At 43.0% G+C, this 13,468-nt stretch overlaps 1 protein-coding gene across 1 annotated transcript in view; it reads left to right on the top strand.

Moving 5' to 3' along the window:
* LOC144769215 (uncharacterized) overlaps positions 1 to 13,468 on the top strand; it is a 222,402-nt gene that overhangs the window by 207,777 nt on the left and 1,157 nt on the right. The window lies entirely within an intron of this gene.

Raw genomic sequence — 13,468 nt, 5'->3', positions numbered from 1 at the left:
TAAAAAACGGTGATGGATCAAGCCCTGATCTTTGGACTGGGTAAGAGTGGTCTGCTTAATTCAGGCACTCTGTTCATCACCACCCCCTTTTCGGAATCATTTTGTCCACCATAAGCGTGGAAGGGTATACTCAGATGTGAGTCCCTTGCTCATTGCACCATCAGGATTCAAGCAAGCCGGGCCGACGACGCCTGAAATGGCAGAAACCGGTCCCCGGAAGCTTGTTTCCTTCCCAGTACAAGCATTGGCTTGGTAGTTTGGTTTGCCCTGTTCCCATCATGCACTGGGACAGGAACAGACTAATTTGCATATAGCCAAGTTCTGAGCTGGGATGGTGCAGTGAGCTAAAAAACGGTGATGGATCAAGCCCTGATCTTTGGACTGGGTAAGAGTGGTCTGCTTAATTCAGGCACTCTGTTCATCACCACCCCCTTTTCGGAATCATTTTGTCCACCATAAGCGTGGAAGGGTATACTCAGATGTGAGTCCCTTGCTCATTGCACCATCAGGATTCAAGCAAGCCGGGCCGACGACGCCTGAAATGGCAGAAACCGGTCCCCGGAAGCTTGTTTCCTTCCCAGTACAAGAATTGGCTTGGTAGTTTGGTTTGCCCTGTTCCCATCATGCACTGGGACAGGAACAGACTAATTTGCATATAGCCAAGTTCTGAGCTGGGATGGTACAGTGAGCTAAAAAACGGTGATGGATCAAGCCCTGATCTTTGGACTGGGTAAGAGTGGTCTGCTTAATTCAGGCACTCTGTTCATCACCACCCCCTTTTCGGAATCATTTTGTCCACCATAAGCGTGGAAGGGTATACTCAGATGTGAGTCCCTTGCTCATTGCACCATCAGGATTCAAGCAAGCCGGGCCGACGACGCCTGAAATGGCAGAAACCGGTCCCCGGAAGCTTGTTTCCTTCCCAGTACAAGAATTGGCTTGGTAGTTTGGTTTGCCCTGTTCCCATCATGCACTGGGACAGGAACAGACTAATTTGCATATAGCCAAGTTCTGAGCTGGGATGGTGCAGTGAGCTAAAAAACGGTGATGGATCAAGCCCTGATCTTTGGACTGGGTAAGAGTGGTCTGCTTAATTCAGGCACTCTGTTCATCACCACCCCCTTTTCGGAATCATTTTGTCCACCATAAGCGTGGAAGGGTATACTCAGATGTGAGTCCCTTGCTCATTGCACCATCAGGATTCAAGCAAGCCGGGCCGACGACGCCTGAAATGGCAGAAACCGGTCCCCGGAAGCTTGTTTCCTTCCCAGTACAAGAATTGGCTTGGTAGTTTGGTTTGCCCTGTTCCCATCATGCACTGGGACAGGAACAGACTAATTTGCATATAGCCAAGTTCTGAGCTGGGATGGTGCAGTGAGCTAAAAAACGGTGATGGATCAAGCCCTGATCTTTGGACTGGGTAAGAGTGGTCTGCTTAATTCAGGCACTCTGTTCATCACCACCCCCTTTTCGGAATCATTTTGTCCACCATAAGCGTGGAAGGGTATACTCAGATGTGAGTCCCTTGCTCATTGCACCATCAGGATTCAAGCAAGCCGGGCCGACGACGCCTGAAATGGCAGAAACCGGTCCCCGGAAGCTTGTTTCCTTCCCAGTACAAGAATTGGCTTGGTAGTTTGGTTTGCCCTGTTCCCATCATGCACTGGGACAGGAACAGACTAATTTGCATATAGCCAAGTTCTGAGCTGGGATGGTGCAGTGAGCTAAAAAACGGTGATGGATCAAGCCCTGATCTTTGGACTGGGTAAGAGTGGTCTGCTTAATTCAGGCACTCTGTTCATCACCACCCCCTTTTCGGAATCGTACTATCCACAAGGCACTCCAAAATATGGGCCACTCCTACTTGGCGGACAAATTCCTACCATATACTCCTTCACGTGCTCTACGCTCCAGCAGTAAAAATCTTCTCGAAATACCAATTATTAAGAGGGCAAGATTGGGAGGGAAGGCCCTCTCTTACCTCGGCCCACGCCTCTGGAATAATCTCCCTGACTCCCTTAGACTCTGTCCAGAACACACAAAATTTAGAAAATTGCTAAAGACCTCTCTGTTTCACACTTATTAAGTATGCTAGTGTCTTCAACCCTCCTCAAAGCCCGCTTAAGCGCAGAGATACTCCTCCGGGAGTCGATTCAAGCGCTATACAAACATATAAATAAACAAAGTAAGCACAGTATAGGGTGGTGTAGGGCTCAGATTCAGGAAAGGGATTGCAGCTGACATGGATCTTGACAATGTTTGAAGGATATTGTCATTCAGCGCAGAGGTAAGGTTTCTACGATTCTGGGATGTCGTAGATTGAAGGAGGATGAGAAGTGGTAGTTGACAGTGTGGGTGATGGAATGGGGAGGGCTGACCAATGTGAGGATTGCACATAGGGAGTAGATTCCAAGGCATATAGGGCCCGATGTAGGTAATCCCAGATTACCGATTCTTAAATACCGAATCATACCGATTCGGTATTTAAGAACTGTCAATCGAGATTTCGGTAAATTTACCGATATCATTACCGAATCGGTATGATTCGGTAATTACCGAATTCGGTAATTACCGAACCTGTAGGCCCATAGGAATGAATGTCAATTACCGAATCAGTAAATACCGATTCGGTAATAGGGGGAAACATTGAAGGGTGCCAGGGTGCCACTTTGACACCCTCTTGCACCCCTCAATTGTGCATGGGTGCACATGTTGCAGACATACATGCCCTTAGGGCATGTATGTCTGCAACATGGCACTGTTTAAAAAGCAAAAAAAATGCTTTTTAAGGGGTTTTCATTATTTACCACCAACTTCTAGTTGGTGGTAAATAACGACTTCTTAAACCCCTGTAGCACTGATTTAAGTGCTACCTACATGTCAAAATGCAGATTCGGTAATTTTACAGAGTCGTATTTTACCGAATCGGTAAAATGACCAAATCTGTATTTTAACATGCCCCTACATCACAAAATCAAAATACCGGTCGGTAACGGCCGGAATTACCGAATTTCGGCCGTTACCGACCGGTATTTGCCTACCTACATCGGGCCCTTTGTTCTTTATGACTGCGTCAAGTTTATTGTTAATACACTAACTCCTGACCTAACCTAGTGGAGAAAAGCAAATGGAAAGAGAAGAAGTGTGAAGAGAGGTTAACCACCGAGATTTTTTATCTAAAAGAGCTGAGAGGGCCAGGCCACAGAGGAAAGGAATTTGTAGAAAAGGAAGAGGTGGAGAAGTCGGAGGTAGAGCCACAGATTGCTTTGTCTAGCAGAGGTCAGGACAAATTGTGTTTTCATTAAAGGGGGTGGTTGGAAGGGAAGGGGTGAAGAAAGAGCAGGTGAAGAGGTCACTGGGGCAGATTGCATACCTACTTCAGGTAGATTTTCAACATTCACTGTAGATGGGGTAGCAGAAGGGGGAAGGGAGGGAAGGGGATCTAAGGGCAGTTTAGAAGAACTAGCTTGAGAGGCCCTTTCTGTTACCTCCTGTGAGGCGCTGGTGACACTCTCAGGGATAGTTTGGGAGAGCTAGCTCAAAATACTTTTTTGGCCTTTGGTCGGAAAAGGGATTGAGGAGAGGCAGTAAAACTAGCATGGGAAGCTGGAATCTGAGAGTGAGAAGAGGTAAGCAATGGCAATGTCAGGGAAAGTTTGGAGAGTCAACTTAAACGGATAGAGGGGGGAAATGAAATGGAAATGTGTGAATGGCAAAGCAGAGGATGAATGGAAGGAGGCATGGAAGACATTAGGTGCAAGATTGAATGCTACACATTTTTAAGATATGAGAAAGAGTGACTATGAAGATTAATGTCAAAGCATTCAAACAAGACTTTTTCATTCTTGCAGATGCTGATATGAAGTTTTCTTTTATGCACTCTTAACAAAGTGTTTTTCCTGTGGGATATTATCGTTTTTTCACAGTGTGAAAAATCTGCAGCGAGTTTTGTTCCATACAACATCATGAGAGAAAAAGATACCGTCTGATTTAATGTATGCATTATTTTGTTTGAAGTAACAAAGTCTTGGCATTGGAGGGAAAAGGACTGTTCCTAGTGTTTATCAATGCCTTTTGGAGGCCCATGCAGTATTTTGATTGTACTATCTGTCTGAGAAACAAAGTCTTGGCATAGGAGGGAAAAGGACTGTTCCTAGGGTTTTTCAATGCCTTTTGGAGGCCCCAGTCAGGATGCAATAGCAAAGATACTGCATCCAGAATCCTCCGTTTTCACTCAAGCACATCTCAGGGAGATAAAATAGGGGGGAAGCATCAAAGAGTAGAGGTGTACCTATAGGTAGGGGGATGATTGATCATGGGAAATAAAGATAATCATAGAAATCTGAAGTTTTCACAATTGCATGAATGGAGAATATTATAAGGAAGGAACAGTTGACTTGGTCCCACTTACCTCTAGATATGATGATAGAGGAAGTCATATGGGCCCTGATGATAAGTAAAGGGGGCAAAGCCCCAGGTCCAGACGGAGTCCCAGTAGATGTTTTTAGGATTGTTGTCGATCTGTGGGGCCCAATTTTAACCAGAGTTTTTAATATGGCTTCAACAACAGTGATTCCGCCTTCATGGGGAATGTATACTATTGTCCCAATTTTCAAAAAGGTTAATAAATCAGAACCAACGAATTATTGCCCAATTTCACTTTTAGACTCATCTGTAAAAGTAATGAGAAAAATCATACTTAAGAGATTACAAGAAAGGGCTTTTGCATGGTCAACACTTTCGCCTGTACAGTTTGGTTTCAGGAAAGGTGTGAGGACGCTAGAGCAATACATAAATCTGGACCTATTAATAGGTAAATATGCATGTGCTAAAGGTGGTAGACTGTACCTCTGCTTTGCAGATTTGAGCAGCGCTTTCGATCTAGTTGAAAACACCATTCTCTGGTCAACTCTTCTCACTATGGGAGCGGCCAGGCCTATCATTTGCTTTCTGTTAAGTTTATATGAGAAATTAGCATGTAAAGTATACTATGGTCCACGAGGTGGATGTATTAACTACATTGCAGTTATATGTGTTATTCGGCAAGGTGGTGTACTTGCCCCTTTATTATTCTCCCAGTTCATTAACGGGGTGGATAAGACCTTACAAGCAGTGCAAGCAGACGCCCCTTTAGTTTCTGGGCGTTCTCCACCAGTGCTTTTCTGTGCAGATGATGCTGTCTTATTGGCTAGGACCCTGGTGGGGTACAGCGTTTAATTGGGGATTTTATTGCTGCCAGAAAATTTATTGTTAATAAAAACAAAACCTATACAATGATTTGTGGGGCAAGGAACAAGAAATGTAGAAACATTTTTATGGACAATACCCCAGTGGTTACTGTTGATACCTTTTGCTATCTAGGTATCATATTTTCAGGCAATGGCTCATGGTCTCAAGAATTTGTAAATGTTAGGTGCAAGTCGGGTTCCCGGCGGATTAAGGAGATTATAGCAATCTATAGGGCCAGGGTTTTTTCTATCACCACATATGGGGCCGGTGAGTGGGGCTACTACAGATTGAGGAAAATAAGTTCATCAAATGCTTACATTGTTTGCCTACTTCAGCCTCTTCCAAGATTATTCATAGGGAGGCAGGGCTACAACATCTTACAGATATAGTCTCACTCAGTCCCCTGTTGCTTTGGTGTTCCATTTGGTCCAAAGACGAGATCAGTTTTACCAAGTCAATTATTTTAGATTGCTTGTCTATGGATAATGCACTGACTATTCCCTGGCTAAGCTATATTAACATTTTTTATAATAAATTATTTAAGATTCCTGTCCCTGACTATAATATCACTTCCCAAACTGTCTATCCGAGAAACCTTTCTGATTTATAAAAGGGAGGCCCCGATGGACTGTGAGAGAAGGAAATCAACTGTCATGTTTTATCTAACACTTACGTTAAAGGATGTCTGCCAAGATTACTTAACTTATACCTCTTACTTAATGCATCGTTTTGTATTAGTCAGGTTTAGATTGGAATTTGCTCATCATTTAGTTGCCCTCCCCATCATGAAAACGTATCCCTCAGATATGACCACTTGTCCATGTGACGGCTAGAGCAAGCAAAGCACTATGCACTTTATATTATTTTGTGACTTTTATTCAAGTTTTAGACGCTATTACTTAAAACCACTTTTGCTTGCACAAGGTATCAGATAGCATATTGCTGCTCTAAAATATATGTTTGAATGAAATGATATTAAGGTCTGTCTTAATGTTGCACTTTTTATTACAAATGTGATTACTATACATAGAAATGTTGTCGCACCGACACAGTGATGAACTTGTGGAATTTAGATGAAAATCTTATCTTTTTAAATATTTTTTATCCGCCCTTCGCATGATTAATTGTGATATCATGATGTTTATCGGGTGTTGTTTTATCTTACCTTTTTTAATTTTCTACAAAAATTATGCGCAATATGATTTGCTTTGTATCTTCTCCTGAATACTTTTATGGTTGTTTTATACATACCGAATGAAGTTTCGTGAACTGAACTGAATAGTTCTTTGGTACTGCATAGGCAGGAAAACATTGTGAGGGCTGGTGTTGGCGGTGCGGGGTGTCCCAGGGCATCCAGGTATTACTGGTGCTCAATCGCACCAACTGAGGTTCTTACTAACTGGTGTCTGTCGATTCCAGTATTATTGTTACTCTAATTTCAACATCAAACAAACTGATTCAGCACTTGATGCTCCAGGTACTAAGGGCCAGATTTACAAGCTCCCTGCACCACCAGTACGTCACTTTTCATGACGTACTGGTGGTGCATGGCTGCAGTGTGTGCACCAGCCAAGAGGAAAGCACAGAGATGCAACATATTCTTGTAAATATGTTGCATCCCGGTGCTTCGGAAGTGCCGCAGCGTGGCGCATCAGAAGGGCTTGCGGTGCCACGCTACAGCACTTCCTCATAGATCTGACCCTAAGTTCACTGCTGCGTCAGGGAGGTGATGGGAAATGAAAACTCAGAACTCAGTAGCACAACCAATAGCACTCAATATAGTCCCGACAGTGCACTTACTTTGGAAATGAAAAAGTATTACAATGAATACTTGCCACATTTACTATATTAAATCACACATATGCACAGAATATAAAAACTGCAAAACAGTACACGAGAATATGAACATGCTCTTGTCTGAATTAAGAATTTAAACCTCTCCTCAGTCTTATCTACTTCAAAGGTGTATCACAAATGAAATCTAATCACTTAAAAGTTAGTCTGGTGACTTTATCTGTGATGTTCCTATTGCCAAATTGTGCACCTGCTGGACCTAAACAGGAAAACCAAAGCATTCCCTGAAACAGGCAGCAATATCAACATTTGTCTTTTCAGAGATTATGATGCTAAGCCAACAGGCCTGGAGATACTCCATATGATAAATAAGGAAGGGCAACTGTTTCTGAACTTAACATTTCAATCATTTAGAAAAGCGTGCAGGCTCTGTCTTTCACATCAGGTCTTTCAGTAAAGAGCCCAAATAGATTTTATGGGAAGCCAAAAACATCAGTCAAAAAGTATTTTCCTGCAGAAACAACAAAACGTTGGCCACACTTAAGATACCTTGTTACTCCAAAGATGTTCAATGGCACCCATGAGCCTCTCATATGAGGTTTATTCCCCTAGGGCCCCTACAAAGTTTAAGCCTAAGAAGCCTGTTTTACACAGGTGTCCTATTCCTACTGCACGCCCACTACAGGGCACGCGTCATTTCCCTACTGGGTGATTTATGCCACGGAAGGCTCAAAAAAACTGTTGGGAAACCCACTTGTGCGGGTGCCATGGCTCCTCAGGAACAGCCGCACTAGTTTTTTTGCCTTTTTCTTCCCTTCTGCTAGGAAACAGTGGGAAAATGGAAATCGCTCACATGAGCATAATGTTCAAAAACCCCTCACCACAACCGCTACACAGATTTAATGGATTTCCTAGAATTTGAAGTAGTTTACACCGAATGTATGACGTTACAACGCATACATTTACAATGCATGCCTTTACAATCCTGTTTTTACATCGCAACATCCTTTACAACACATTCTTTTATATCGCATGCCATTACATCGCATTTTTAGAAACCACCTTTACAACGCATTCCATTACATCACATCATACCATTACAACATATACCATTGCAACACATACCATTACATCGCATTTAAGGTAAGTGTTGGATAATGTAGGGGTAATAATTACTATTCTAACTCCAGTCAGTGCAACAGTAGGGTAAGTGTTGGATACTGTAGGGGTACAAAATTACTATTCTAACTCCAGTGAGTGCAACAGTACATGTAGTAGGGTAAGTGTCAGATAGTGTAAGGGTACTATGTGTTGTAATGGTATGCGCTGTAATGACTTGAGATGTAATGCCTGCATTGTAGTGACATGCATTGTAATGACATGCGTTGTAGTGACATGCGATGTAATGGCAGCGTTGTAATGACATACGATGTAAAGGATGTTGCGGTGTAATGACTGCGTTGGAAAGGTAGTGCAATGTAATGACTGCGTTGTAAAGGTTGTTTCCCGTTTACACTACAGAGCAGTTAATCTTAAAGGACCAAACCAAATGGTCACAGATTTCTGTCTTTCCTGCATGGCACTTATCTCCTACAAAGTACACTGCCATTACCTCTTTTGCTCAGTGAGTTGGCCAGCTTCCTCAAGCCTGAAATAGCACATCCAGCCAGGCTATCCTTTGTCACCAGGAAGCTTGACAGTAAATACCAGAAGGGAGACTCTCCTCCAGCAGGGCCGGCTCTAGGCTCATGGTGGCCCTGGGCAAGGAGCGTAGGTAGGGGGCCCGGAAGAGGGGGTCCGGGCGGGAAGCCGGCCCTGCCTCCAGTGATTTCCTTTCCCCAGCAGGTAACACCTTTTTCTCTACTGGAATAGCTCACTGTAATGCAGAGGTCCAAATCATAGGTCAAAAAGCTAAAATAAAAGTGTGACTTTTCATGGGTTAGAACCTATTTTCTTAGCAGACATGAATCAAGGTGCATTCATTATTTTGTGCCACTCAGTCACATTGTATGCATCTGCTAGAAATTGAAGACAGAAAGACGATGCCAGCTACTTTCGATTTTCCGAAGCCTAAACAAAAGATGTTGGTACAAGGCCATTGAATGCTGCTTGCAGGAAGAAGTTAATCGACTTGCAGCCTGATTTTTTTTATTAAATGCCCCCTGAAAGAACTGAATCAAGAGAACAGCACTTTATTGCATGATGGGGAAAAGTTGGTGGGCATACTATCAATGGGCGAAGCACCACAAGATTGATACAGGCGAAGTTCAGAGATAGAGTTCATATTTAGCTGACATTATACCCGAACCAGTTGCGGCATGCAATGTCAGCTACAATGGCAGACTGACATGACTAAATATCTAGGGGCCTCATTTATGAAAAGTGACGCGTCGCTGAGTGAAAACAGCGATGCGTCAATTTTCATTGCACCCTCCTTGCGACATGCTGGATGCGTCATATTTATAATATGACGCATCATGTCGCAAGGAGTTACAGATACGTCAGTATTTCTGACGTATCTGTATGGTGCAAAAGTGACACATTGCTGGAGTGTGTCACAAAAGTGACGCAACTCCAGCAATGTGTCCTTTCACATGGGGCAAGCCCCATGTGAAAGGGCCTGCGTCAGTCTTACGCCTGCTGTGAGGCAGGCGTAAGAAATTGACGCATTTGTGTCCTAGAAGTGGCGCAGTGAAATCTCATAGATTTCACTGCGTCATTTCTACGACCCTTTCTTGCGTCAATACGCCCCCCTTGCATACATTATACCTGGTGCAGGTATAATGTGGCGCAGGGGTTTAGAAAGTGACGCATCTACTTAGAAGCGTCACTTTGTAAATATGGCGCAACAAGGCGCATTTTTTACACCACTGGTGCGTCACAAAAAGTGACGCACCAGCGGCGTAAAAGTGACGCACAGCCTCATAAATGAGGCCCCAGGTATCTTCTGTGGTGCTGACATCCCCACTATAATCAGGACGAAGTATGGAAGGTACATGCAGGCCTTACACCCTCACATCGACAAGAGGATAACCCTCCCCTTGTTAATGGAGGGTGAGTAGCTCTAATGAACATAAGTGTACTGCCTAAGTTACTATATCTATTTGAAAACATTCCGGTGCCTCTAAACAAAGCCTTCTTTACTCAACTTCATTCCCTCATGATCAAGTTGGTTTGGGCGGGTAGGCAGACCAGGATCGGTTGGCGCATACTACCGCTGCCATAACGACATGGTGGGTTTGCAGCACCCCACTTTGAAGATTATTATCTGGTGGCACAAATACAGTTCATCCACCATTGGTTTCATAATTGCAGGCATTCCCCCATGTTGTTCTCGAGAAGGTCTGGTGGCTCCTATACCCCTTCCAAAAGTCCGCTACACTCAACTCCACAGGCCAGCTCAGGAAAGTCACACTTTGCGGTGCACAGCTCGGGCATAGAATCGATTAGCAGATCTGTGTAGCATACCTTTACCTTACTCCAAACACCTACCCATTAGACAGTACCACGGGTTACAACTGGACGAGCTTCCTGGGTTTATACAGTCCATGGGAAAAAGACACATAGCAACACTGGTGGATTTACTTCTTGCACATATGTCCCAGCTACTATGCTAGATGTCCTTATTACAGTGATTTGTTCCCAGAAGAGCCCCCGGAGTGGCTGATGTTGAATATCCTGCTAACCAACCCTCCATCATGCAGACTCATATCAGGATTGTATGCAGAGGTAATGGACTGTCTGATTACAGGATTCCCGGTACTCGCCAGGCGTGTGTGGGCAATTTAGGACAGGATATAACTGATGAGCAATGGCGGTTCTTCCGCCGTCAAACTAAAGAGGTCTCCTCCAATGGCAGGTACAGATTAATTGATTATAAGTTTCTACAGAGAATGTATCTCTCCCCAATGGATCTTGCACCACGTTATCCCGAAGTTGACCCTACTTGCAGGCGGTGTGGTATTGAGGGAACAGATTCTTTCCTTTAGTATGGTTGGGTCCAACAGTGGACACTTTGGGCTAGATGTAGGTAAAGCATATTTACCGACCCTTAAATACCGAATTTTACCGATTCGGTATTTAAAAGTCGGTAAATATGAAGGGGGGAGATGTAGGGAAATCCAGATGTTTATTTACCGAATCGGTAAAAGTCGGTATTTACCGATTCGGTAAATACCGACCTGTAATGCTCCATTCATTCCTATGGGCTATGAAGCCCATAGGAATGAATGGGGCATTACAGGTCGGTATTTACCGATCGGTAAATACAGATTTTTGGCAAGGGTGCAGGGGGTGTCACTTTGACACCCTCTAGCACCCCCAAAAAAGGTTCGGGGGCCATATGGCAGGCATACCTGCCCTAAGGGCAGGTCTGCCTGTCATATGGCACAGGTGTGCATGCGCACATTTGCATGCACACCTGAATCGGTATTTCACCATCAAATTGAATTTGATGGTAAAATACCGATTTCTAAGGCCTTGTGGGACTCATAAGAGTCCCACCTACATATCGATTTTACAGATTCTGTAAATATACCGGTCAGTAAATTTACCGACCGGTATATTTACAGATTCTGTAAAATTACCTATCGGTAAATTTACAGAACGGTAAATTTACCGATTCTGCCCCCTACATCTCAAATGCCTTTTACCGGTCGGTAACGGCCGAATTCGGCCGTTACCGACCGGTAAAAGCCTACCTACATCTGGCCCTTTATGTTCTCACCTTACAACTGTCGTCAAATGAAAAGATCCCTTTGGGCTCCTTATAAAGCATACAACAATATCTAGCTCACATCCAATCATAAGCCACTCGCCAGCACCAAGTAGAAACCGAGAGCATAATATAAAAATATCATGTATTCTTTATTCAGCAGAAATCATAAAATATTATAAAAAAGACAAATATCTCATCAATACACATATATTAAAAACATTTCATGCACAAAGCAAGGGGAGAACTTTATAGTATTCTAAAAAAAAACACAAACAACAACGTGCTACATGTCAAAGGCACTTCAAGTACATAGAGTTAAATGCTAATGTTCCCAGTTTGATGTATAAATGACCTTTCGTTGCTTCTATTCAAGCCAGATGTTAATTAAAGTGCTTTCTTAGCCAAAGCAGCTCTATTCAGGCCAGGTGTTGTTTGGGTACTCTATTAATCAAAGAAGCCTTACAACTACCTTACTCGAGATGACATGACAGGCCTGCTTCCTCACTCCCACTGTGGTGTTGCTGGGGTATGTCAAAGAGTTTATTAAATCATTTTGTAAGTTCACTGACACTGGGTTATATTTGAGTAGAGTGTACATGAGATGGGGGTAGCAGACTTGCCCTGAAATCTAGGGAGTGGCTGAAGGACATGGCCCTATGTGGGGAATGGTCGGGGAAGTATGCAAAACTGGTGCTACCGACAGTCCATCGACGAGATTTCTGGGATCCCTTCAGAACTTACTTGCTAAATTTGAGGCCAGACTCTTAGGTGTGTCCACATCTAGCGATGTTATGTGTTGTATCTTAATGGATTTAATGTATGGGTGTATTGTCATATCCTAAACAAGGCATATAAAGCTTCTGCAAGCCGCTGTGATCTCATTATGTTTCCAACCAGGGTCAAATCATCATACCTCGGAAATGTATTTTAATAATTTGAATACTGTGAAATGTGATTTTCCGTTCGTCTTTACCATCCGTTATGTCATGCTCAAGTATGTTGCCACACTATTTGTACATTTTATGTTTTCCAAAACTTACCAATAAAAACAAATAAAAAAATTACCTGAACCAGGTACTACCGAAACGAAAATTGACGGCACCATTTTTATAGAACAGTACACAGTATAGTTTTGTTTAAACATATCTCTGCAAGTTTATCTTATAATTGCGATTGAAATGTGTAACAATTTTAATTAATCACACAATAATCATATCCATCTATCTATGAAGGTTAGCAGGACAAAATGAATCATGGGCACTAATTATTCTGCAGGTTTGTGTGGTATATTGAAATTGGTCAATCTGCAAAGTTTTTTGGAAGACAGCATAACTTTCACTACTCACAATATGGAATAGTGGAGTTATTCGACTAGGGTGTAAATGAGTTGCTGAAGAAACAAGCATTTGCAATGCAATCGGGATTGTCTTTTGGACCTTATATGTATTTAGTTATGCAGCACATTAGCCTGGGTGCTCAAACATCTACTGTTCTTTAACATGGAGGGGAAGTAAGCACCAAACTGCGTGACATGCCAGGTATGGGAACACATGGAGAGAAATATTGCCTTTCAGCAGGAAATGGTATAGTCCAAAACTCTATTTTTATTGGTCATATCACTGAAAATACAAGATTAAAAAAAATAATATTATCTGTGGGTGCTCATGGAAGACAATTTCTATGGACTGGAATCTAGAGAATGCTAAAGTGATTCTGGTATTTTACTGG

This window comes from Lissotriton helveticus, chromosome 7 (genome assembly GCF_964261635.1).
Source record: "Lissotriton helveticus chromosome 7, aLisHel1.1, whole genome shotgun sequence".
Lineage (NCBI taxonomy): Eukaryota > Metazoa > Chordata > Amphibia > Caudata > Salamandridae > Lissotriton > Lissotriton helveticus.
Note: the sequence above shows the minus strand (reverse complement) of the source record. Positions and strands in the feature narration are given on the sequence as shown.